The sequence below is a fragment of the Crocodylus porosus genome, unplaced genomic scaffold (genome assembly GCF_001723895.1).
Source record: "Crocodylus porosus isolate Cpor-Errol unplaced genomic scaffold, CroPor_comp1, whole genome shotgun sequence".
In the NCBI taxonomy this organism is placed as follows: Eukaryota; Metazoa; Chordata; order Crocodylia; family Crocodylidae; genus Crocodylus; species Crocodylus porosus.
This window is the reverse complement of record NW_017728914.1, coordinates 10,891,440-10,917,475: the sequence shown is the minus strand read 5'-3', so window position 1 is coordinate 10,917,475 and position 26,036 is coordinate 10,891,440. Positions and strand designations below refer to the sequence as shown.

Below are 26,036 nucleotides of genomic sequence, written 5' to 3'. Positions count from 1 at the left end.
TAGTTCTTCCTAATATCTAACCTAAACCTATCCTTCCTCAGCTTGTGGCCATTGTTCCTGGTGAACAGACTTTCCCCGAGTCCCTGCTGCTGGCCCCTGATAAAGTTGTAGACAGCCACAAGATCCCCCCCCTCAGCCTCTCCTCATAGGTCCCTCAGCCTCTCCTCACAGGGCTGGCCCCGAGGCCCTCAACCATACTAGTGGCCCTCCTCTGGACCCTTTCCAGGTTCCCCACATCCCTCTTGAAGTGCGAATTTGACCCAACAATACTTTTCTTTGAGCATGCATTTTGTCAACCATAAAAATCTGAGAAAATTAACTCAATTCATGCTTATGAAAACCAGATTTCTGAGTGATAATTAATCCCTTGACATTGCAGAGCCAAGCATCACAGCATGAAGGACCAGCTGTAACTGTAAATGAAAGTGAAAACAACTAAATTTTAATTTTAATTTTCTAGTGTCATAAATGAATCAAAAGGGCATGAGAGTGATAAAGGGGAATTTCTTTTTTTTTTTTTTTTTTTTTTAAACTCTCCCAAATCAGTATTTTCAATAAATGTGTGTTAAATCATAAAACTCTAGTTCCGAGTATCCTTTTAAAACCTGTTTTAAGGCAGAAATTTGCTAGGTGATATATTTCTTCATCACCTGTTGACCAGCTTGAGTGGAACATGTGGGGCTCCTTGAAGAACTGGGTTCTTAGGTCTGGAGTGAAATCCTAACTTGGGTCAAGTTGCTAGTAGTTTTTCCATTACCTTAAGTGGAACCAGAATCTCACTTATGAGTAAGTCATTCTCAAAGTCAAAATGACTTAAGAGCCCAAGCCCCCTGGTTTTCAGATTTAATGCATGATAATCTATTGGGACATGCTTCTAAGTTACTTGAGTGTTTTTGAAAACCTCACCCTGATAATACAATGTGAAGCACAGTTTCATGAGAATCAACCTTTAGTAGTCCACCCATAATAAATAATCACTAGGTTTAGGGGCTTAGTCTGCAATATCAGCTTTTTAAAATTTAGCTACAGCTGACGTCTATACCTTGTTCAATTTTTGCTTTACAATAATATGCTTAATCACCCAGAGCCTTGTGCATAGAGAAGGCATTATTCTCTGGCATGTATATGACAGAAATTTACTTCAAATAAGTGGATACCTATAATGATTAGTATGTGATGAAATATATATGCCTCTTCAGTTACATGAGGAGGCTTGTTCATATGCATACCTATTTTAGTCTGTAATTTAATCAGTAGTTTCTCTCTTTGTGATACAGGTTCTTGTGTAATTTGTCTCTAAATGGAGCCTCTTTCAAATAACTTACGTAACTGGACACAAGTTCATTTATGTAGCTGGAACATAGGACTGAAAGTCCAGAGCCCCTAGCATTCTACAGGCTAATGAAACTGCATGTAAAACATCTGGTTGAGTTGTTCTCAACTGGTTAAATTGAACCTTAGTAGAGTTCTACAAATTGTGGTTCTGCTAAGAAGTGATTGGCAAAATGGCAGCATGAGGTTCTGTGTTCACTTTTTTCAAGATCTTTATTCAAGAAGGTGTTAGACCTATTGCCCATGAGATGAGGTCCTCTCAATTTTCATGGACTGCAGTATAAGCTGAGGATAAAAAATACTTTGTTCACTAAATGTTTATCTGAATGATCTAAGTCTGACCTAATCTCAGACTCGTTGCCTAATCCATGAAAACCTTTAGTATCTTGATGTGTTTTCCGGTGACCAGCTTTTTCCTTTCAATTCAGCCTAATATCTGAGTGCCAAGGTCATTTTCTGCATCATCACCACTAAAACTTCAGCCATGGTCCTTCTTGTGTCAACATAATTCAGTGAGCTGGATTCTGTTTCTTTCTCTTATGCATCAGCAGAATTTTTCATCGTTCTAGTTGGTTACACTTGTTCAAACACGTTGAAGGCTGCTGGAGTTTTAGAAATGTCACTGAGCTCATAATTTGGAGAGAGTGAGGTTGAGTAGAGAGAACCATTTGGCACACAAATCCTTTATTCACTCAAGTAAAATTCCCTGAAGAAAGACACAGGGACAGATATTTTAATGGTTCAGAGGTGCTTTGTACTGGCTACTCTAAGATTTCTCCTGAGGGAGAATCCCAGCATAGAGGACCTTCCTGTCTGAGGAACCTCTGACTGCACTGCATGCTTCTGGGATGGGGATTATCTTTGAAACATGAAGGATGTGGGGATGGGCCTTAGAGACGAGGGTAGCTGAGTAGCCTGCAGAGCCAAACCTGTCCCAGTACAGAGAAGACATAGGCTGCTTTCTTCTCAGTCCATGGACAGTGCTCTTCACCATAGTAGCAAGTCTGGTATAAAGTTGTTAGTTTTACCTAGCCCCCTGACCAACATTAAATTAATTGCATGACTCAGATCGAACAAATATTATCTTAGATCTCCAAAATTGTGTACATGTTGCATGACAGGATGCACAATTTTTAGCATTTAGTCCCTGATGCTGAGCTTGCTGCCTGCCTAGATGTTCAGAGTGCCATAGAAAGTGCAGTACTGGGGAACCAGTACCTAATGAAATGCTTTTTGTGGTGGTCCCAGCCCTTCCAGGAGCCCTGCAGGCTGGATTACATGACTCTGCAGGCCACAACTTCGATACTCATGCCTTAAGGTGTACTCATGAACATGGGAGCCGCATATGTTAACCTGGGGGCAGCAAAATACGGCCTGCGGGCTGGATGCGGCCCATGAGGCCATTCTGTCTGGCTTGTGGGGCACCCCCAAAAATTTGGAAAATTAATATTTCTCTGCCCTTGGCTCCTGTCAAATGACAAGAACCAAGGACAGTAGAATTCAGGGGAAGCCCAGTGGGCTCCAACAACAGCGGGGCCTGCTTGGCCCCACCCTGCAGCTGGAAGCCTCAGCTGGCGTTTCTGGGTTGGGAACATGTGGCTGCCCCGGCACGGGAAGCTCAGATAAGTGAGGTGGGGGGAGGGGACCCAGGCAGGGAAGGAGCGCAGGGGGAGGGAAGCAGACCTTTCCTGCCCTGCCCCATGTCCGGTGCCCTGCGCTGCAGCTGCTCGCAGCCTGCATGGGGCTACCTGTGCCCACTCTGGACAGCCCTGCACTCAGCTTTTCCACAGGCTCCTTCCCTGCGTGGAGAAAAGTGGCCCCTTGCCTGCCCCATGGCCAGCATCCTGCGCTGCAGGCACTCACAGCCCACATGGGACTGTCTGGAGCAGGCACAGGCAGCCCCAGGCTGGCTGCGAGTGGCTGCGGTGTGGTGCGCCAGGCATGGGGTGGGCAAGAGGCTGCTTTCTCCCCTGCCCCGCACTCGGCACCACCTTGTAACCTGGCCCCACTGCCAGGGAAAAAGTGGCCCCTCGCTCGCCCCATGGCCAGTGCCCTGTGCTGCAGCTGCTCACAGCCTGCCTGGGGCTTCCTGTGCTTGCTCGAGACAGCCCTGCACGGGCTGCAAGCACCTGCAGCAGGGAGCGCTGGCCACGGGGCAAGTAAGAGGCCTCTTTTCCCCGCGCTCAGCACCAGCTTCTTCCCTGCTGGTGAGCAGGGGTTTGGGGCTGTGCACTGCCCCCCACCTGTACCATGGAGCTAGGTGGCACTGGGTGTGAGTGGGTGGGGAGCCAGTGGGAGCATGAGGCCTGCACCAGTGTCCCGGGGCAAGTGCCAGCAGGGCCCAGAGCAGGGTGGCAGGAGTACAGGGTCCCAGCTGTCAGGGGCTCTATGAAGCCGGGCCAGCTCCCTCCTCCCTGCTGGTGCAGCCCGGCCCAGTTCCATGGACCCCTGCTAGCCTGCGCTGTGCTTTGGGCTCCACTGGTGCTGGCCCTGGGACGTTGGTCCCAAGATGGTGACCAGGGGGTGGGGCACCTGTCAATGGGTAGGGCACCTGTCAGAGGACAGGGCTACCCATGCGGCCCACAACGGTCTGCCAAAACTGGGTAAGCGGACCTCCGCTCAAAATAATTGCCCGCCCCTGCATTATCCGCTCCTGGTTTTGTTTTGTAGTTTTCTCTGGACAAGAGAATTGGTATGTCCTTGTCAGCCCACGGCCAACTTACTATGTGCATCAAGGGTTGGCATTATAATTCCAAAACTCTACTTGGACTCATACCATAAAATGTTGCTATAGCTTAATAGATCAGTGATTTGGGCAAAAGAAACCAGGGCCTGCTCAATTACTCCTGGTTTAAGCTGTTCTGCCAATAAGTAAGCCAAGCCTTTTCTTCCACATCTCAAATAAGTTGTGAAGCTTATGTGAATCAATTTGTAGACTGCTTTCGTTGGTTCACGCATAGTGTAGAGTGGAGAAAAGGGAAAGGTCTTCAGTACAGCTCCTGTTGGAGGATCAGTTACAGTAGAGAATGTTTCAGATTATGAAATGTAAAAGTAAACAAGGGTTGACTGTGCTTGACTCTGAGAGTTTCAGAAACGTCCTAAGGCTACTAGTATTTGTCAGTGCAGATTACAGTATGCAAATCAAATATTAAGTTTCCCAAAAGGAGGATACTGAAGTTTTGCTATGACTTGCGCTGGCCAAGTATTGTGTAAAAATGACGTGTTGGTAACTGAGTCATGATTTATCTTGGGAAAAGAACCTTGCCTTGTAAGTACAGCCTGAAAGGCCTACTGCATAGTAGATATTAAGGAGTTGCCATCAACTTAAAATTATACTTATCAGAAAATGTTTTATTATCACAATGATAAACAGACCCAAAATCATAGTGCACCCCCAAAAAGGAAAAAAAAACCCTGTTTCCTCTCTTTTCCAGTTCATTTTGTGAATTTTATTATAACAATTCTGTCAAGTTCATTTTTCCTTATATAGATAACTTGCTCTGTCTGTGCCAGTTTTTCGCACAGCAATATGGGAAAGAAGAAATCTGTGGAAGTTAAAAATGATTGTAAAGTTACAAATATGCAAGGAGAATAACTGCAGGCAGTGGTGGTACCTGAAACTAAGTTCTTTTTGCCCACTTCTCAACTTGTCACTCTACCATCGGAATGAGATGACTGAAGTTGAATTTGAGTCTGACTCTATTTATGCATTTTAACGTAAGAAATGCATTCTGGTCTTTGGGCACCTTTGCAAATGCACAGGTGAAATATGTATCCACTCTCTTGGAAGAGACAGGGCCAAGGAATGGGGCAGTTGGTCCCTTTACTCCTTGCCAGTGGAGAGTAGCTTTCAGTTCCACGATCTCACATCTGTAAGAGCCTGTCTGTGGTTGCTGTCTGAGAGGCAATCCTAGTCCATGCATGCTGTAGGTGTTTGCTCTGTGGGGGAGAGGGAGGAGGGCAGGTGAGCCACACCCAGGCCTCCTAAAAGAACTGAGGTTGTAAGTGGCATATACAGTTGCAATGCTATCACAGATGGTTGTTTTTTCTCATGGCATGGAGGAATTGCCCCAGGTTTCAAGGTCAGAAGCAAGGAGATCTGATTCATAACCTGTGTTTTTAGTTACAAAATAGGACTGAACAGGGTACATTAGCATGTCTCTTGATGTTGGTTTTGAACAGATGTAGAAGTGCTGTTTTGGTATTCTTCCTCATTCTTCACTGCAAGCTCCTGTCTAAATCTATTCTCAGATGTACTGTTAATAAAAATATAGACCCTTTTTGTTCATTTGTTTTTATTGTTTTTGCCCAGATCTAAGAAAACAAGAAAAAACAAGGCTGCCCCATCCAAAAACCATAGATTCTCGAGTGAAGAATCAGGGGCTAGACACCAAGGGGGACTTCTGCATTGCAACATCTAATTTTTAGACATCTGGCCATTTAATGATATCTTCAATCCTGTTTTTGTTGTGTAGGCTCCCCTACACAGTGCTTGGGCAGTTAGTGGGCTGAGTTTTGTGGTTTCTTAGATGCCTAAGTAGAAGCTAGCCAATAAGAAATGCTGAGAAGAAAGGTGCATCTAATACCCTGCTTTTCTCTGGGATTTAGAGGCACCTCTCTTTGCTTGAGATCTACTGGTTGGTTGGAAATCAGTGAATACAGGTTTTCATAACTGTGTCTAAGCGGGGCAAGATCATTCTTTCTGGCTAAGTTCTGCAAAACATAAGTGGCAAAGTAAACATTGTTACAGAAACTCATCTTTTACAGCCATGTGACTTGTCAAATGAAAGGCTGAAAAGATTGTTTTGAGGTTCGTATTGGGCATGTAATGATTCACAGGGCGATTTTTCTTACGGGCTCTAAACATAGCTTGTGCATGTAATTGGGGTTTACTGAACAAGTGTTTGAGTTGTATAGGTTGTACAGATGGGATAGAGTAGGAAGGAAAGTGGGAGGGGGGTTACTCTCTATGTTAAGGAGCATCTACCCTAATCAAAATGGGATCAGAGGAGGAGAAAGCTGAGGTATTGTGGGTTAGGTTACATGAAGGTCGGGGGAAAGGGGCTTGGTGGTGGGGGTCTGCTACAGACCACCACATCAAGAGGAAGAGCTAGACTTGGAATTCTTAAGGGAGCTCTCAGAGGCTGTATAGTCTAGAGACATGGTTGTCATGGGAGACCTAAACCACCCTGACATCTGCTGAGAGCAGCACTCAGCCAAATCCAACCATTCACATAGGTTCTTAACCTGCATACAGGACCTTCACCTAACGCAAGAGGTATACGGTCCTACTAGGGGCAATGTCTTACTGGAATTGGTGTTCGCTATGGGGATGACCTGGTAAGGGAGCTGCAGATTCGTGGTCACCTTGGGGACAGTGACCATCAATCAATCAAATTTACCATATGGCGTAGGGTGGGAAAGATAACTAGTAGGGCAGAAGTGCTTGACCTTAGTAAGGCTAACTTCAGTGTGCTCAGGAGATTAATCACTGATGCACTGCAAGATAGGAGTATTGGCAAGATGGGAGTCCAGGAAGGGTGATCATTCCTAAAGGAAGTGATCCTTTGGGTGCAGAGGGAGATGATCCCATTGCGAGGGAAAGAGGAGAAAGGGGCCAAAATCCTCCATGGCTAAACAGAGAAATCTAGAGAAGCCTAAGGGCAAAAAAAGAAGTATATAGGCAGTGGAAGCAGGGGGAAACTACCAAGGAGGAGTATATTTTGCAGGGAGATAGTTAGGCCAAAGTAACTACAGAGCAGAGGCTGGCAACACAAATTAAAGACAACAAAAAGTATTTTTTTGGTATGTGAGGAGTAAAAGGAAAGCACAGGGCAGCCTAGAACCCTTGCTGAACAAGCAGGAGCAATTAGTGATAGACAGGGGGTACACGGCTGAGCTCTTTAATGAGTTTTTTGCCTCAGTGTTCCTGAACAAGGGTCAAGACAAGTCTCCTAATGGGTTCTTAGATGGGCATCAGAGGGATACCAGTCCACCAACTGCTGACGCTGACTTGATGCAGAGTCACTTGGATGGGCTGGATGCATTTAAGTCATCAGGCCCAGATGAACTGCATCTAAGGGTACTGATGGAATTGGCCACTGGCACGGCTATTTGAGCTCTTGTGGCACTCGGGTCAGGTCCTGGAGGACTGGAAAAGGGCCAGCGTGATCCCTATTTTCAAGATGGGGAGGAAGAAGGATCTGAGTAATTATAGGCCAGTTAGCCTCACCTCTATTCTTGGAGAAGTCTTTGAAAAAGTTATTAAGGATTATATTTGTGCAAGTCCAGTGGGAAAAATAATGCAGTAGGGCAAGCAGCATGTATTCGTAGCAGGTAGATCATGCCTGACTAATCTGGTTTTGTTTTATAACCAGGTCACAAAACACTTAGACGCAGGAGTAGAGGTGGATGTCATTTACTTGAATTTTAGGAAGGCCTTCAATACGGTATCTCATCCCATTCTCATAAATAGATTAAGAGGCTGTGACTTAGATGATTACACAGTCTGGTGCGTGGCAAATTGACTTAGGAGCCACACTCAGAGTGGTGGTGGATGGGTCGGTATTGACCTGGGAGGATGTGGGCAGTGTGGTCCCGCGGGGCTCGGTCCTTGGACCTGCAATCTTCAATGTCTTCATCAGTGACTTGGATATGAACGTGAAGTGTATTCTGCCCAAGTTTGGGATTGTGGGATGAAGTGCACGCTCCGGAGCATAGGGAACGATTGGAGGCAGACCTGGACAGGTTGGAAAAGTGGGCAGAACATAATAGGATGCAATGCAACAAGGACAAGTGCAGAGTGCTGCACCTAAGGTGTAAAAATATCCAGCACACCTACTGGCTGGGGAATGACCCTTTCAGCAGCACAGAAGCGGAAAGGGATCTTGGAGTCATAGTGGACTACAGGATAAACATAAATTGTCAGTGTGATGAAATCATTAGTAAAGCTAACCACACTTTATCATGCATTAGTAGATGCATGACAAATAGAACCAAGGAGGTGATACTTCTCTATGCAACATTGGTCAGACTGCAGTTGGAGTACTCTGTCCAATTTTGGGCACCGTACTTTAAGAAGGATGTAGATAACTTCAAGAGGGTTCAGAGGAGGGCCACTCATATGGTTAAGGGTTTGCAGGCCAAGCCCTATGGGGAAAGACAGAGGGACTTGGATCTCTTCAGCCTCCGCAAGAGAAGGCTGAGAGGTGATCTTGTGGCTGTCAGCAAATTCATTAGGGGGGGCGCATCAAGAAACTGGAGATGCTCTGTTCACCAGGGCTCCTCCTGGGGTAACGAGGAGCAATGGTCACAAACTGACAGACAGCAGATTTAGGCTGGACATCAGGAAGAACTTCTTTACAGTAAGGGTTGCCAGAATCTGGAATGGGCTTCCAAGGGAGGTGGTTGCTCTCCCCTACCCTGGGGGTCTTCAAAAGAAGGCTGGATAGGCATCTGGGTGTGGTCATCTGACCCAGCACTCATTCCTGCCCAGGGCAGGGGGTCAGACTCAATGATCTGTTGACGTCCCTTCTGACCCAAACATCTATGAATCTGTGAGTTCCTCCACGTTCCAAATTGTGACCAAGTCTTCCACCTGGCCTTCAGGATGAATTGAACTGTAAGTGGGGGAAGTGGAGAGTGCTGGTGTGTTGGGTTTGGAGTGAGTGGGGAGGAGTAGGGAAAATGTCTCTCACAAGAAACAAATACAGCAATTAAGTGAAGTAAAGCATCCAGTCAAACCATTCTTCCACTGCCTTGCCAAATAAGCACAGAGATAGGAGCCTGTCTATCAGACTTTCTATGTATAGTTTACTGGGAAAAAATACCAGAAAATAAGCAAGCATGGAGTTAGCAATTTCAGTTTTCTTCTTAAAGGAATACTTCAGATTTTAAAAAGAATTCCCAGCATTCATTTATTCCTAATAGTACTGAACAAGAAGGCAGGCTCATAGAACATCATTCTTATTTCAGAATGGCTGCATGGATTGGCACTACTTAAATATGAAACAAAACAAAAACCTCACTGTGTCTATTTAATAACAGTGTGAATAATCTCTCAGAGCCTGAAGGTAAAGGAGTGCCATTCTGAGGCTGGTTGTGCAATCAAAATTATTGCAGGAATGCATGTGAATTACCCAAGGCAATAAGGAAAGGCCAACTCACTTTCTTGTTTAAGCTTGAATGACAAAATGAATTGAATTGAAGTAGAAACTTATACTTTAAATTGGGACTTAGGATCTTGAGCCAAACAGTTTGGAAAGGTGCAAGAGTCCCACACCTATGGAGGAGGAGAACAGAACCAGCCGGGCATGTTGACATCTCACAGACTCTCCATGCATAACCTGAGTGAAGGGCTGGAAGGGGGCTTGGCTAGGAAGGCCAAGCCAGAAGAAGGAAAGTTTGGGAAGAAGCTTATGTTTATGTAGATTTATAACTGAGAAGTAAACAGGAATGCAGGACTGCAAGAAGGCCACTGAGTTCATTCCCCTCCATTTGTACTAGCAGTCTGAAGAGTATATGAAATACTTCTACACTTACAAGAGTTCTGTTTGAAAAGAGGGAGAACTAGCTTTTCTGTCATTTGAATGTATGTTGGCAATCCATAGTTGCTGTAACTTTTATTTAATGTTCCTGCTTGGAACTGGCATGGGAGGACAAATGTTCTGACTATGTCTGATGTGAGCCTTACTGGGTAGCACGTGAACAGCTATGGCTCATGTACCACATTGACTTCATAATAAAATGTAAAGCGCTCAGTTATTTTGATTAACCCCATCATTGTCTGCAAAGTGATTATTTTACATTTTTTGCCTCTGAGGGATACAAAGCATGTATAGCCTTATTTGAGGTCATATTAGTGCCTGTGTTGGCTTGTGGAGAGAGAGAAGGCTTATTGCTCTTCCCCAAGTCAGCTGCCATTTACGACCAAGGCACAGGACTGAGCAGCTCTACCTGACATAAGCTGAGTTGGACTTACAAAAGGAAGAAATTTCCAGGGCATGTGCCCTGGCCATGTTCCTGTCAAGGTTTTCTTTTAAACACAGTGCATAGAGTTAGATGAGTGTGGGCTGGACTGTTTTACACCAGAAAATGGTGTATGCATTGTGCTAGCGTAGTAGCATTGTTGTGCAGAAATACGAGGGTGAGTGTGATGTCTGCTCTCCCCCTTCCTGTCTGATCCTCCCCTCCCTGCCCCACAGGTATACCTTTGGTATAGAAGATCCATCATCTCTAAGGACAGAGCTAGGCATTTTCTTGGGAAATTCAAAATTAAATACTAAATGTGGCTGGTATTTTTTATAGCAAGTGACATTTTCCTTTCAACCTCTTGAAATTTAGTATAAGTAAATGTATTATACAAATGAAAAATAAATGTTATCATCTTATCCTAGGTAGAAATCATTAGCTTCTGTGGGCAAGAGGCTCTATTTTATTGTTTCGTTTACAAGCTGCTTGGAATTGGATATGCTTTTTTTGTTTACGTGTCTGCTCAAATCAGCTAAACTAGGTTGGAGAACTGTAGTTGTTAAAATTGTGAGAACATGGAAAATATGCGTGGTGTTTTAAAACCAATGCTTTCTGAGAGAAACATGAAACAAGTCTGTAGCGATTACTCTTGCTTACTATTAAAACAATATTTACGATTTTGAGAGCAGCAGCATCGTTTACCCCATGAGCCCTCCATGAAAACAGGGGGTCTGGTCAGACCCCACGCCAAGAACTCATGTGCAACATGACCAGCCATGCTGCCGTACCCTCTCTGGATCAGTGTCTCTTAAGGTGTGTTTGTATCTGTGCACACACTTGCAACTAAAGTGTAGTAAAATGGGAACTGAATTTTGCAGAATTGTGTTTCAGTTAATTGGCTGGGTCAGGGAGAGACTGACTGCACCCCACAATATGATGCACTTGAAATTGAGGGTTATAGCACTCATCCCTGCTCTGGTGAATATTTAGGATCTATGGACTCACCTGGGACTTGAAATTCAGCCTTCCACACCCCAGTGCTGTTGACTCCTGGAGTAGACATGTGCACACACAGGTTTTTTGACTTTGAATGATCTTGTTCCATGAAACAGGAAGTTTAGTGGGATAAGAAAAGTTTCTCACCCAACCAGATGTGAAAAATTTGGGGGAGGAGGGGTTGTTTTGTTTCTTTGATTTTATTTTAATGTCTCTCAGGGCCACTTCATCTCTTGCATTTGATGTTGCTGAAATCTGTGTTTATACGTTGAAGTTTGTATGTTTCTCTTTCTCTCCTTTTTTTATTTTAAATAAGGATTGGAGACTGACTCGAACACTGGTTATAAGCAACAGAGACAGGAGGTTAAAATGTAGCATGGTGCATGGACACAAATAACGAGTGGTTTAAATGAAGTTTAAAACTGAAGTGGACAGACATTTAAGCCTGTTTTTAAACTAGTTTAGAAGTGCCTGAAATATCCCCTACAATCTGGAACTGGCTGGTCTGGTGGTGGTGGGCATCCATAACTCTACTTCCCTTTCTTCCCCTTTTGTTGGCGCTGTCAGTGAGCTCCCTTGCATTTTCTTGTTTGGTAAATGCCATCTTTCTGACAACCATCTCTGTCCTCATTCCCTACCTCTCTGCAGTTCCTCATCATGTCCCCCAGCCTTTGAGAGGCAAAAAACATGGATACAAGCATCTCCCTCCCCCAGGTCATGTGAGCACATGGCAGACTTCAGTCATAAGCTGGCTATTGAAGTTTATTGAACACATGTTTAGAAGAGAAGGGAAAGCATGCAAGTGGAAAAAACTCCCACCCACAGGTCACCCACCCCCTATGAGGCATGCTGAGCTAGGTGTTCACTCCCAATCCCTTGGTGTTAGAGCTTCAGCACCTCGAACAACTGTGTACTAGTTCCCATCAGTGACATTTGGGAATGGTTCAGTTACGTCTGGCTGCACCATTTTAAGTTAGGCTTGGAGTTGTTCTTATTGGTTTTCATAGCATTTTATGGAGGAAGAGTACCTTGGATACTGAAGTATGCAGTGCCTAAATAGCAGTGTACTATATTGTTAGGTTTGACAAAGACAAAAAAAGAAGTCCTAATCTATGAATTTTCCAGGCCCATAAACCCCTCCCCCCCCCCAATACCTGGCAATATTCTTAATATTCTCCTTTTGAATGACAACTGGCTGAGGCAGATAAGGTCTGGGAATTCTGGCAAAGTAACTATATCATCCTGCTATTTTAGACTAAAAAGAGGCACTGTTTGTAGATCGTTGCTAAAAATAAAAAAAATGGCACGCATCAAAACATAAGTTTCCATCATTTTCCATCATTTTCTTACTGACTCCCTTTAAGAAAAGTTATTGGTATTTTTTTCAAATCACTTTGCTGGACATGTAGCATCTAAAACAATTTATTTTGTATTTCAGGTATACTAAGCCACTAACCTTTGCTGACTGTATTAGTGATGAGCTGCCATTAGGATGGGAAGAAGCTTATGATCCTCAAGTTGGAGTTTATTACGTAGACCATAACACCAGTAAGTGATATCTTCTGTTTACTTGCTTGATTGAGTTGTTCTGTCCACATTACTATAGAGTGTTGGGTATAACAGATCCAGTAGCTAAACAGCATCACAGATAAGCCGTTCTCTACCCCTTGACTCCGTTGCAGGCCATCTATGAAACAGACCAAATTCTCTGTGGGAGTTACTTGCATTCTGTGAAGAAGACATGGTGAATCCCCCTCTGCTTCCTAGGAAAGGGCAGCCACTTACAAGCTGGAAAAGGCTACGTTCCTAAAGGTTCAGGGTTTCTGCCAAACAGGGTTTTGAGTGCTGCTGACTAGAGATCAGACACTGGTGAATTCTGCCCATGTGCAGAGCACCAGGGTGGAGCACTTAAATGGGGTAAAGGCCTTGGGATGGTCTGTCCCTGGGACTAAATGTAATGCATGGTTTCTAAATGATTCTAGAAATTCCCTAAGTATGTGACAAAGGAGTTTGCTTTATACAGCCTTTTATCTGTCCTGAAGGTACAAAACCTCCAGGGTTGGTTTGGTGTATAATACATGATACACATTTTTAAGAAAAGTGATACTAGTAAGCTTTCAGGTATTTTGCTTTTCTGTTTTGGGATGCTTACAGATAAATCCTATTCCACCTTTGCACACAAGTGGCACACTTATAGTCATTCAAGTGTAATTTTTGCTACTTATGCAGAGGGTGGATGCTATTTGGACTTGCATAGCTGGGTCTTCTCTGCTTCCCTTTTTACCAGTCACAGAAAATACCATGACTAACAGTTGTTTAATGGAGAAGGAAGAAGGGGTCCAACATTCTGGCCCCCGCCTCTTTTCTGTGCCTTTCATACATTGGATGAAGTGGATCAACAACAGTGAGATGGCCCTGCCTCAGCAGAACAGAAACGAAGGCTAAAGCAAAGGGTAGCATCTGCCTCACTGAACCATCCCCTACTCTGGCTTGTCTCTTTCTTCTGGCTCCACATACCCTCTCTTTCTAGCTCTAAGAAGCAGCCATTGCGGGGCTTGAGGAAATGCCTGATCTGTGGCCTCATGACTACAGCATTTCACTGGGAATTGGGAGGTAGAAACTTAATTCTCTTGTTCCCTGGGCAAGTGGGGCTGGGGAAGGCACTGCTTGGATGGGGTGGGCATGGGACAGAGTCATGAGCAGCTCGTCTGGCGGAGCAGCTCCTGCTGCGTGCACTGTGGGAGGGCACGGGGTGAATGTGACCCCGGATCTGTGCGCGGGGTGGGGTGGGCTAGTGCTGTGGACTGGGGGCTGGGTTAGACTGTTCTGCACTACGGGGTGGGCAGCAACAGCACTGGGAGTGAAGTGGGGGCTACAGCAAATTTTGGGGAGGCTGCAGCCCTCCCCTGCAGCTCTTCTTCCAGCACTGCCACTGCCCACTGCAAGCACAGCTGGGCCTAGCTCCACACTAGGAAGAGCACAGCAGCCTGCCCCATTCTGCGTGCAGAACCAGAGGCACATGCCCTCCCAGGGTGCATGCAGGGTGGGAGCTGCCTCCCTACCCCTGCATCCACTGGACGACCTGCTCATAGCTCCATCCTGCCCCCTTCCCCACCCTGGCTGAGTAGTGCCTGCCCCAGCCCCACACCTTCCCTCACTGCGGGGGCCTCAGTCTGCCCCCCCATACCCCTTCCCTTACCCCACACCAGACTTACCAGCCTGACACTGGTCTCCAACTGCCCAGGTGCATATCAGAAATGGATCGGCTGATATGCCTCCTTAAAAATCAGCCATCAGTATCGGCCCAAATAATCTCTATCAGTGCACCCCTAGTTATGAGAGTTATTCTCCCCTTCTGTATTTCTTCCAGCAGATATGTGCATACATGACTAACCCTATTGCCACACAGGGTGGAAGTGCAAAAAAGGGTGGAACTGCAGAATTGCCACTTAAATATGCCTTGAGCCCCTGGCACAGTGTTGTGCATTACCAAGAACTTTGAAATCTGTCCAAAAGTACAGTAGCTTTTCAGAAGTTGCTGTGTGTGTTTGTGTAGAGCTGTGCTTGATTCGTTGTCCTGGAAGGTACAGCTCTGACAAAATAAACAGATGCTTCATTTGCTAGAAGACAGCTTCTTTATTTAGAGCGTGGTAATAAGTTATAAGGACAAATCATTTTCCAGCCTTCTAATTGTCTTTTGTACTATAGGATGTAACTAGGCTTGAGCTTAGCAGGGTGCTGTTGTTTTATTATGCATACATGTTCTGAGCAGCACCATTACAATGGAAATGGTGACAGATTATTATTTGCAGCTCTGTATCCTGCTGCTAATGTGATATGGGATTTCATTGCATTAGTTTAAAAAATGAGGAGGCTTGTTTGACAGGAGCGCCTAAAGACCTAAATCGGGATAGCTGTTTAAAGATGTAGTGCATCAGTTTTGATGTTAGGTATACCAGTGTACATGTCTGAGATTGAACTATTCTTTGTCCTCAAGTGATCTTACAAGATAAAAGGTGCTGTATGGCCAAGTGCCTGGCATCGGAAAGACAGCTGAAGGAAATTAGAGTTAAGAACTTCTGTAGCAAATTTGCAGAGCACCCAATATATGCTGATTAATCCACTCTGACCCTGCCCTGAATGAAAGCTATATTAGATGGGACTGCTACCTTGATTTAGCTTTCACTTTGGGGTAAGAGTCGGCAGACAGGCTTACTGTATATTGGCTTCTCTGTAGCATGTCCACACCCCCTTGCTGTAAGTAGCTGCAGCTCGATCAGTTAACCGTACCCTGCCATCACCCTGATAATGAGGTAGTGCTGGAGAGACTGCTGCAAAACTCCCTCTAGGAAATCACTAGTGACTTGGTAGACTGCATTTAGAGAAGACTAGTCCAGGCACTGTCCAAAAATTCAGAGCAAAATCAGGCTTGGTTCCTTTCATGTTTAAGTCTTTACAAATAGCATAAAAAGATTACTCTGAAAGAGAGGGGAACCACCAGGTTGCAGAAGTCGAAATGTAACCGTGCTGTTTCACCCAGCCCTACTAAGCGGCCCTCCAGCTCAAATAATTGCCCACTCCTGGCCTATGAGGTTAAAGAAGAAAACAGTGGGCAGCCTAATGACTCATCAGTTAAGCAATTAGCTTCCCCTTCACAGGTGCTCCTTCCCTCCCAGCACTGAGTTTCACCCCTCCTCTCACCCCCAAGGGTTCAGGGAACATCTCCTAACAACAGCTGTATCTGAGCTGTTGTATTACTGGTTAACTATTTAACTAATATAATTGGTGGAGGTCAAATAGTTAATTTTTAAAGCAATTTTTACATCCCTAATTAAAACTCAAGCAAATATAGCTATTTTTTATTTCTATCAAATACTTTAGCTACACCAAAACCACTCAGTGCAAGTTGATCCTTGGATCAAGGGCATGTTCCCTCTTCTGAAAGCAATCATATATGGTGCCACCATCATATTATCTGAATGCCCCACAAGAAACGAGCTCATGCTTGTGACATTTCTGTGAATCTAGGGATTGCTACTTAAGAGTTGAGGACACTGAGTTGCTTGGAGGCCGGAGCCTTGCCCAAGATCCTACAGGAAGAATGGCAGAGCAGAACTCTGAGTTGGGCCTGAGTGGCAAGACTGTTTGGAACTATGCAAGAACAGAAGAGATGCTATATTGGTTAAGACTACAGAGCCATCTAGCTCAGAGGTTTTCAACCTTTTTTAAGGAGTGTACCCCCTTCCAGATGGGGGAGAGATGGAGGTGCTGACAGCTAGCTGGATGCAAAGCTGGTGGCATGGGAAAGTGGCGGCGTGGAGTGGTGAATGGTGGTGGCAGGGGGACAGGGAAGCAGTGTGGAGCAATGGCGCAGAGTGGTGAATGGGTGTGGCAGGGGACGGGGAAGTGGCGTGTGCTGGCGGTGGCATGGAGTGGTGAATGGCGGTGGCAGGGGGCAGGGAGCTCACATGCGGCTGCCACTGCCACCATTCACTCCATGCCGCCGTCGCACACTGTTTCCCCACACTGCCACACGTGCCCCTAGGGCTGTCCCAAGGACCCCCAGGGGTATGTGTACCCCTGGTTGACAATCCCTGATGTAGCCCAATATTGTTTGTCACAGTGGCTCAGGGCAGATGCCAAGGGGAAGGCTACTTAAGCAGGACCTGTACAAACAAATTGTTCCTTTACCCCTCTTCCTTTACAGCTTCCAAGACGTACAGGCTTACGAAGTCGTAATTTGTAGCTTGCACCTGTAGCTGTAATTTTAATACCTACTGATAGACTTGTCCCGTATTAATTTGTCTAATCCTCTTTAGAACCTGATTAAATAATCAGCTCCTATAGCACCTTATGGCAATGAGTTTCATAAGTTAATAATACTTGGTGTGAGTGAACTTCTTTTCGTTGCTATTTTTACACTTGATTTTTCTAATGCCCGTTTGGTACTGTGAAAGATAGTAAATCTGTTTCCCTTGTTCACATCATTCATAATTTTATAGACATCTATTCAGTCATCTTTTCTCTAAGCTGAAAAAGTTCACTTTAGCCTCTCCTTGTTCAGATGTCCCTGATCATCCTCTGGGCCCTTCTGTGTACCTTTTTCTAGTCCTATTATATGCTTTTGGACCTGGAGGAGACCAGAAGTGCAGGCATGACTTGAGACAAGGGTGTCAAAGATCCAGCCCATGGACCACATTTGGTCTGTGGAGCCCTACAGTATGGCCTATGGGTCTTGAACTAACCCTGCAGCCCATGCTGGTCCCAGCCCCACATACTGCACGTGATCCATGGTGCTAATTTGGCATGAAGCATGTGGGACTGGACGCAATGCCATGAGTACTGCATGCAGGACGGGGCCAGTCCAGGTTACATGCTACATGTAATACCCATGCCAAACTGGCCTTGCATACTGGCTCTGTGGCTGGTCCAGATTGGGCCCACCGACTGTCCCCATATATAGTGCGCAGGGCCGGTTCAGAATCAGCACTGTGTGCGGCATGCACTCTGTGCCAGCCCTGCATGCTGCATGCAGGGTATGTCCTGGACGGGGCACGTGATTTATGAGGAGAGGCTGAAGGAGCTGGGCTTATTTAGTCTAGAGAAGAGAAGACTGAGAGGAGATTTAATAGCAGCTTTCAACTACCTGAAGGGTGATTGCAAAGAGGATGGAGCTAGACTGCTTTCAGTGGTGGCAGATGACAACAAGGAGCAGTGGTTTCAAGTTGCAGCAAGGGAAGTGTAGGTTAAATAGTAGAAAAAACTCTCTCAGGAGGAGGGTAGTAAAGCAACGGAACAGGTTACCCAGAGGGGTTATGGACTCTCCATCCTTGGAGGTTTTAAAGACTCAGCTAGACAAAGCCTTAGCTGGGATGACGTAGTTGGGGATGGTTCTGATTTGAGCAGGGGGTTGGACTAGATCAGTGTGCTGTAACCTGTGGGTTGCGACCCAAAAGTGGGTTGCAAGAATATTTCAAAGAGGTGCAAGCAAGTGCCAGAAAAAACACGTGAAAGCATGGGTTTCCCCTTGAAGGCTGACAGTGTTCCAGCTTGCACGGGACTCGTTGGGGTGTGGCCAGCATGCAGTCAGGTAGGGTCATGGGAGCAGCCCCAGCAGCCAAATGAAAGTAAATGTATGGAGAGTGGGGGTTGGAGGTCCAGGGCTTGGGGACTGCTGGGGTGGGGGCGGGGGGGACTGTGTGGGTGTGTGTGTGCACGTGTGCATGGGGGGGTGGGCAGGTACCTGCCAGGACTGCGGGAAGATGGCTGGGTAGCTGGGTAAAGGCTGTAGCAGGGCAAGGAGGGATGGGACGGTGTTGGTTGGGCACTGGCAGGGCCAGAGGCATGTGGGTCAGGACAAGCCATCAGTCTTTGCAAATGGATCCTGGTACCAAAAAGGTTGAGAACCACTGAATTAGATGACCTCCTAACCTTCCAACCCTAACTTTCTATGATTCTACATGACTGGAGTCAACATGTGCTGCATGTAATGTATGGGGCTATAGCAGGCACATCCGAAGTACAGGGGATTGATCCAGGGTGTGCTGGCTCTATGCGGCACCCTGCCAGACTAGGTCTGTATACTAGCTCTGGGATTGGTCTGAATTGAACCCACAGATTGGCCCCTTGTACTGGAACCAGCAAGCAGGCCCTGTGCTGGCTGTGCGTGCATTCACACAGGGCTAATATGGAGCATGCATTGCATAAGGTATTCATGCCAGATCAACTCCTTGTATTGGCTCCAATATGTGGAGCTGGTCTGTGGGTTTGATTTGGCTCACCCTTTGCCCCTTACCTGACTGGTGCATCCTAATGAATTTGTTGCCTGTGATTTAAGGTGTGGGAGAACCATGAATTTATACAGTGGGGTGACAAGGTTTTCTGTTTTTTCTTTCAATCCCCTTAACTCCTAATCACTTCTTTGCCTTTTTGACTGCTGCCAAACATGGAGCTGATGTTTTGGATAGTTCTCTGAAAGCAACTTTAAGATCTTTCTTGAGTAATAACAGCTAACCGTCCATCATTGCATATGCATATTTTGGGTTATTCTATCCCACATGCACCACTGTACTTATCAACATGGAACTTCATTTGCTAATTTGTTGCCCATTCACACAGTTTTGAGATCCTTCTGGAGTTCTTCACAGCCAGCCTTGATTTTCACTCTCCTGAATAATGTGTAATCCACAAAGTTGTATATATTAAGAATATGCTAGTTTTGTGGGAGCCAAAGTGAACATGGTGGCACATATGGCCCAGTCTCCCATGCTCTGAGGAATAAGCTAACTTGTTTTGACTCATTCAAGTGCCCCAGCTAACAGAAGCTTGAAGATGTAATTTAGATGAGGATATGAAAGGCAGAGATACTGAAAGCAATTCTGTCACTAAGCTTCCACAAGAGTTGCTCTGTTGGGTTTCCCAGCAGATTTCTCGGAAGAATACAAATTGTCTTTGGCTGGCTGTTTCTTAGCTCTGACTTCAGAGAAGCACACACCACAGCAATTCTTGTTAACTAAAATGTTATTTAAGATGTTAGCAATGACTAATAAATGGTGTAGTAGTTTGAACTGACTTGAATTTCTTTAACCAGGTGAGGCTCTTGTGAAATAATCTACCTTGGGTTAATATAAAGCAGCCATTGCCTTTTCATTATTTACGTAAATAAAAGAAAACCAGTGGTGGCCATCTTATTCAGTGAAAATTGTCAGGAATACTTGTTCCATAACTCTGGAATAAGTAATGCTATCTGTAGCTCTAATTAGGCCCCCAGACCTTCAGCCTCTTCCATCAAGGCTTTATTAAAATTAGTGAGGATCACCCCAGTCTGGGCAAATTGTGGGGAGGAGGGGAGAAGGGGAAGCTGCAGGTTGGAAAGCCTCTATGCTCCCTCTCCTGGAAAGATTCTAGTGCTGCAAACTCCCCAGAAATTTCTAGCACTAGAAACTAATCCCTATTCATACCCAAAATTTAAATCCAAAGCCAGTGCCTAGTAAAATAAAATGAGATGAAAGATGCTTCTAACGTATGTTTTGAGGTGAAGTAAATGTAATTGAATTGAACTGAGTACAGTAACAGCTGTGTTATCTGGCACTTTACCATCCGGAATTCTCTATTAACCAGCACCTATGAGAGACATCATCTTGCTATACTATTTACTTTATTATTCCTTATATTGTAGTTCAAATTTTTAAAGTTAAAATAGTTAAAATATTAAACGTTGTTATATCGTAGCTAAAATGTTATCTTAAAAGTTATAATAATGTTATATTAAAATGAAGGCTTAGTTTCTTTCTTGAAAAAAACTTCTCAGATAACCAGAATATTTGAATGCCCTCCCTGCCATTCCCCATGGATGCCAGTTAACAGAGCTTTTACTGTACCTAGAATATTCTTGGTACATTAGCAAAAGGGAGACTTCATTCTTCAAACATGAAGCCATGTTGCATTCACTTAGAACAAGGGTGCTCAAACTCTGGGTCAAAGGGCTCCCCACAGATCAGGAGATGTGGTAGAAGGGGAATGGTGGCAATAAATATGGCCACTCTCCCCAGCTGCCAAATTCCCAAACCTTGAGCCCTACACAGCTGGATGAAGCCAGATCATGCCCCCCTCCCTTGGCTAGATGGGGCTGGGCCATGCCCCTTTTTCCAATAGGGTTGGGTTGGGGCTGGGCCATCTTTCCACCTTGGGGCTGGGTCAAGCCCTCTCTCCCCCACATGACTCAGGTTGGAGCTGGGATGCCCTCTGTCCCCCTCTGTGCAGCTGGATGGGGCACTGCTGCAACCACCCTTTGCCAGATTGGGCCCACCAGCTGGATCTGGCCCATGGATGACCTAGGCACGGCCCATCCAGCCCTCTGACGAAAAAGGCACCACTGGCTTAGAACATACTCTGCGTCAAATTAGACAAAGTCAAAAACAACAACTGTTTTTGCCAGCCACGATTTTCAGTATCCACACTTAATATTTTATATACCATTTTGGCAACCACAGTGTACAATTTTGAGTAACCACAGTTTTTCTATGGCTGCGCATCAGCCTGCCACCTGCCATTTGCCCATAAGCCTTTTGTCTTGCCAACCATGGTTTTGCCAATGGAAACTTTCAAGAACCTAACCCCAGCGGTTGGCGAGGGAAACCTGTATTTATATGAATGAATTGTTAAAATTTCTCCTGTATATCCTGTGTCCACTGAAATGTTACATATACTCAAGGCAACAGGGTCTCCATTCTACACTTCCTGTCAGTTATTGGAGGATATTGATGTAGTGTCTGAACAGACAGTTGGGACTTCTCCTTAACTCTCTGCACCTTCCTTTGTCCCACTAAGCTTCTCAATGCAGCTCGTGTGTAGGAAGTGGGAAGAACATGGCCAGCATAGCTGCTTCCTGGCCCTCAGTATACATTAGGGCTCTGCAAAACAGCTGTTTTGTTTCAGATTCAGCCATTTTGGAGGACATTGATTTGTTTCAGTGGTTTGGATCACTGTTCCATTTCGATTCAGGTGAACCTGTTTCAGAGTTTTGACGCTGTTTTGGTGATTCAGTTGTGGGCTATAATGGAGAATCACTTAAATGCCTATAACTTTGTCATTTCTTGACTGATTTGGATGAAGATTGCAGGAATGGTAGCCCTTTCTGAAGGCATGAAGCCTGCCATGTTTCAAGGAGATAGGTGCAGGGGTTTCTGTGAAACTGCACCTCAAACTGTTAAAGGCCATTCTTGTGACGTGTAACTTTGTGTGTGTGTTAAGGTGCAATGGGATGAAAACAGGGATGGTAGCCTGTAACAGGGGGCCTTCCCGGTGCTGGTTAGATCTCCCCCTGCCCACCTGTTTCTGGGCTAACCACCCACCCCTCTTTTTCCTGCCACAGCTTGATGGAAAATTCAGATATTTCCCAGGCAGGAGGCTGCCCATGTAGGTGTCTTGGGGTGACATCCATTCTGCAGCTCCATACCTTCCCTACACTCTGGCCCATGCATCACACATTTCATCCTTCACCCCCTCCAGCTGCTGTCCTCTCTCTGGGACATTTGGCTTCCCCTTAGGCCCTGGCCCTGCCTTCAGCAAGAGGAATGCCTCTTGCTCTGGGCATTCCTCGCGGTGGGCCCCTGGCCCTTTGACCCCACTTTGGGTCCTGGCCCCAGCATGGACCAGTCGATCTAATATCTTTTATTAGATCAACTGACTAGTTAGAGAAATATATCTTAGCAAGCTTTTGGGTTTAAAAACCCTTCATCAGGCTGAGGAAGTATCTACTCGTGTGTGTGTGCTCTTCCTGGATGGAATGAAATGGTGAAGAAGCCAGAGGCGGACATGCAATGCAGGCAAAAAAGCCAGTCAGATGTCAAGGGGTGAGAAATAGGCTGGGGGAGCAGGAGGGGATGTGGCAGGTAAGAGTGGAGAAGTACCTGAGGAGTCAAATGTCAGACAGATTATAGTGTGTCATAAATCCAATGTCTATATTGAGTCCATGAGTTTCTGTATCCAGGAGGTTGATGCAGTGAAGTTCATAGGCTCATCTGTGAAAGGTGGTGTGTAAATTCAAACAAACACTGAACCTCGCTAACCTCATCACCAGAAGCAGGGGTGACTGGTGCCTCCTGAATCTGGGGGCGTTCCCCAGCAGTCAGCCGGCAACTGGTGTGTGTGGAGGGGGAGTGTCTGCCAGCAACATGTCACCCAGCATACACTTCTGCCAGCGGAGCCAGTTTCGGGGTGGGGGGGGACATGAGCACTCTATGCCCCGCTACCAGCCTAAGCACTTACTCTCAGGGGGAGCACTAGCTCTCTTAGAGGGGGCCCCCATTCTCCCTCCATGTGTCACCCATGACCAGAAGCAAACTTCCTACAGCCCAAAAGGAACCAAATGGATCCAGACCATGCCATGACAAGAAATGCAAAACCTGACAACATATCTCTAGTACTCCCACAATCACTACACCCCACAGCAGAACCATCACCACTCCTGGATCTTACAGCTGCATCTCCAGAAACATTATATATCTCATCCAGTGCACCAAATGTCCTGATGGAAAATATGTAGGAGATACCAAGCAACTACTGCACACCAGAATGAATGCACATCGGAAATCTATTACAAACAAGAATACCCAACTACCTGTGCGGGCACATTTCTCATAAGAAAGCCACTCTGTCTGCAGTCTCTGAGGCCTGATCCTCAAAGGAAATTTACAAACCACTTTTCACAGATGAGCCTATGAACTTCCCTTTATCAACCTCCTAGGTACAGAAACTCAGACTCAACATAGACATTGGATTTATGACATACTATAACCTGCCTGACATGTGACTCCCCAGGTACCACTCCACTTTTCCTTGCTACATCCCCTTTCCCTCCCTTCCCCTGCCCTCCCAGCCTGTTCCTCACCCCTTGACACCTTAATTGATACTTTCGCTGGCTTTCTTGCCTTCATTGCATGCCAGTCTCTGGCTTCTTCACTATTCATCCCATCCAGGAAGAGCATGGGGCCTTCCCAGTGCAGGTGAGATCTTAGCCAGCCTGCCTGTTTCTGGGACAACTGTCTGCCCTTCTTTCACCTGCCATGCCTTGATGGAAAACCTATTCAGGTGTTATCCAGGCAGAAGGCTGCCCATTTAGGTCTCTGATGTCTAGGGGTGACAACCATTCTGCAGCTCCATACCTCCCCTAAAACTGTGTCCAGTGCCTTGCAGATGGCATCCCTGGCAGCTAAGCTCACCTGGAGCTTCACAACTCCACTGCAAGCAGCAAGCCTCAGGCCTCTCCAAGATCTTACAGGTCTGGGCTTTCCCTAGCCAGGACTGCATGCGTGTGGTGGCTGGAGGTTATAAGGTGCCTCCTACCCACCTTTCACCAGGGAGGTTTGTGGTCCTGGCATTTCTTGGGGGCTGCCATGGCACTGGCGGTCCCACCAGGCCTTCTGACCCTGGCAGGATGCTTTAAGGTCATGCCCAGACCTGGGGCGGCCTCCCTCCCCTAAGCCCTAGCCCATACCTCCAAGTTCATCCTGGTATGGGAGCTCAGCAGGGAGATGTTCTTCCCCTGCTGGCTGGTGATGCAGTGAGTGCTGACTCCAGCTCTGAGAGTGGGCCATTAAATGGTTTTTAAAAAAAAATTAAAAGGGACATAGGTGCGGACAGAGTGAGGAGGGTGGCACTCACTCCACCTTCACATGGAGCTTGGGGAACCCCAGCAATGGGAGGTTCACCTTGAGGAACACCAGCTGCTCCACCAAACCAGGATCCAAGGAGGTGTGGTGGGGTGTCGCAACTTCCCCAGCAACGCTGAACACCCTCTTGTTCAGAATACTGGTCAGTGGACAGGGCAGGGCAACCGTGTTCAGATCCTGCTACAGCTGGCTGCAGCTTGCCTAGTGGGCCGAGGGGTCACAGAGCAGCGGCTTCATGTCTTTAGCAAGATAGGTAGTCACCAAGGCCTTGGCACCACCTGCCTGATGCTGGGGTCTGGTGCCTCTGGACCCCAACATGGAAGCCATGCCCTTGGCCCACATTGGCGGTGCCTGTGGTGGAGGAGACTGGCTGGTGGATGGAGTGCTGGCATGGGACAGTGGATTCCCCTGTTCCATATCAACCTGCCTCTGCCCTTCTGCCTCCCTGACTCTGTTCACCAGCACCTCTGTCCAGTGATGCAGGTTTTGCTGGCACACACACTCCCCTTCACCCTCAGGTCACACATGGCCAAAAGCACGTGGAACATACTGGACCATGATGGATCCAGCTCTTTCTTGATGCCCTCCTTCAGCTGCTTCACCAGTGCCTGCACCTCTGGTGACAGCAGCTTGCCCCAGCCAGGAACATTGATCCCCTGGAACTTCTCCATTTGGTTCTGAAGTTCCCTCACTATGGGAAGCACCTGGCTAAGGAGGGCATTGCCCGTGCTGAAGCTCTCAGTGGCCTTGAGGAATGGCTTGAGGACCACCAAGATCTGAGAGATGGTGTCACACTCTGTTTTAAGAGGGCTGCTTAATCTCCCCAGGCAAGGCCATCTCACAGATGGCCTTACGTTGCTCGACCAGCCTTTCAAGCATCAGGTATGTGGAGTTCCATCAAGTCTCCACATCCTGCATGATTTTGTGCTGCAGGATGTTCAAGTCTGCCTGTTTGTCCCACAGCATCTTTCCCCACTTGATGCTGTGCCACCACCTTCCTGCATTTTTAAATGAGCTGGTTAGTTGTGACGGTCCCCTTGCTGGCAGCCCTGTCCCCTTCCGAGGCATCTCTGACTATAAAGTGGAACCTGTGTGTCACACAGCATATGCCAACAAAATTGGCATCACAAACTGCCTTGACCATATTGGCCCCATTGTCGGTGACCATGAACCCACGGACAAACTTGCCCTGCCCAGTGAGCCACCCCTGCACCATGCAGTTCATGGCCCCCATGATGTCTGTTGCCATGTGGGACTCATCCGTCATTTCTGCTTGAAGGGGAGCCCACGGACACCCTGACTGATCGCACCAGTGTCCTGTGAGGGAGAGGTAGGCATGGTCTTCACCCTGGCTGCTTCAGCTGTCTGAGGTGAAGTGCAAGGCCACTTGTGGACCTCCCTTGCACAGCTCCTCCCTCAAGTACTCTCCGCATGCCTCATACAGGGAAAGGGCACCACTGTCCTACTGAAGGTGGTGAGTGTGGGCACATGGTATGATGGGGCTATGAGTGTCATGAGCTGCCTGAACCCTGGTGCTCAACTAAGGAGAAGGGTTGGCCATCCAGA

General features: G+C 46.5%; 1 protein-coding gene across 2 annotated transcripts in view; it reads left to right on the top strand.

Annotated features, from left to right (window-relative positions):
- Positions 1 to 26,036, top strand: part of WWC1 (WW and C2 domain containing 1) — a 123,008-nt gene that overhangs the window by 36,667 nt on the left and 60,305 nt on the right. For both annotated transcript variants that reach the window (XM_019534869.1, XM_019534870.1), the window contains exon 2: positions 12,737 to 12,846. The gene's annotated coding sequence lies outside the window, so the exon portion shown is untranslated. The remainder of the gene's footprint in view (positions 1 to 12,736; positions 12,847 to 26,036) is intronic.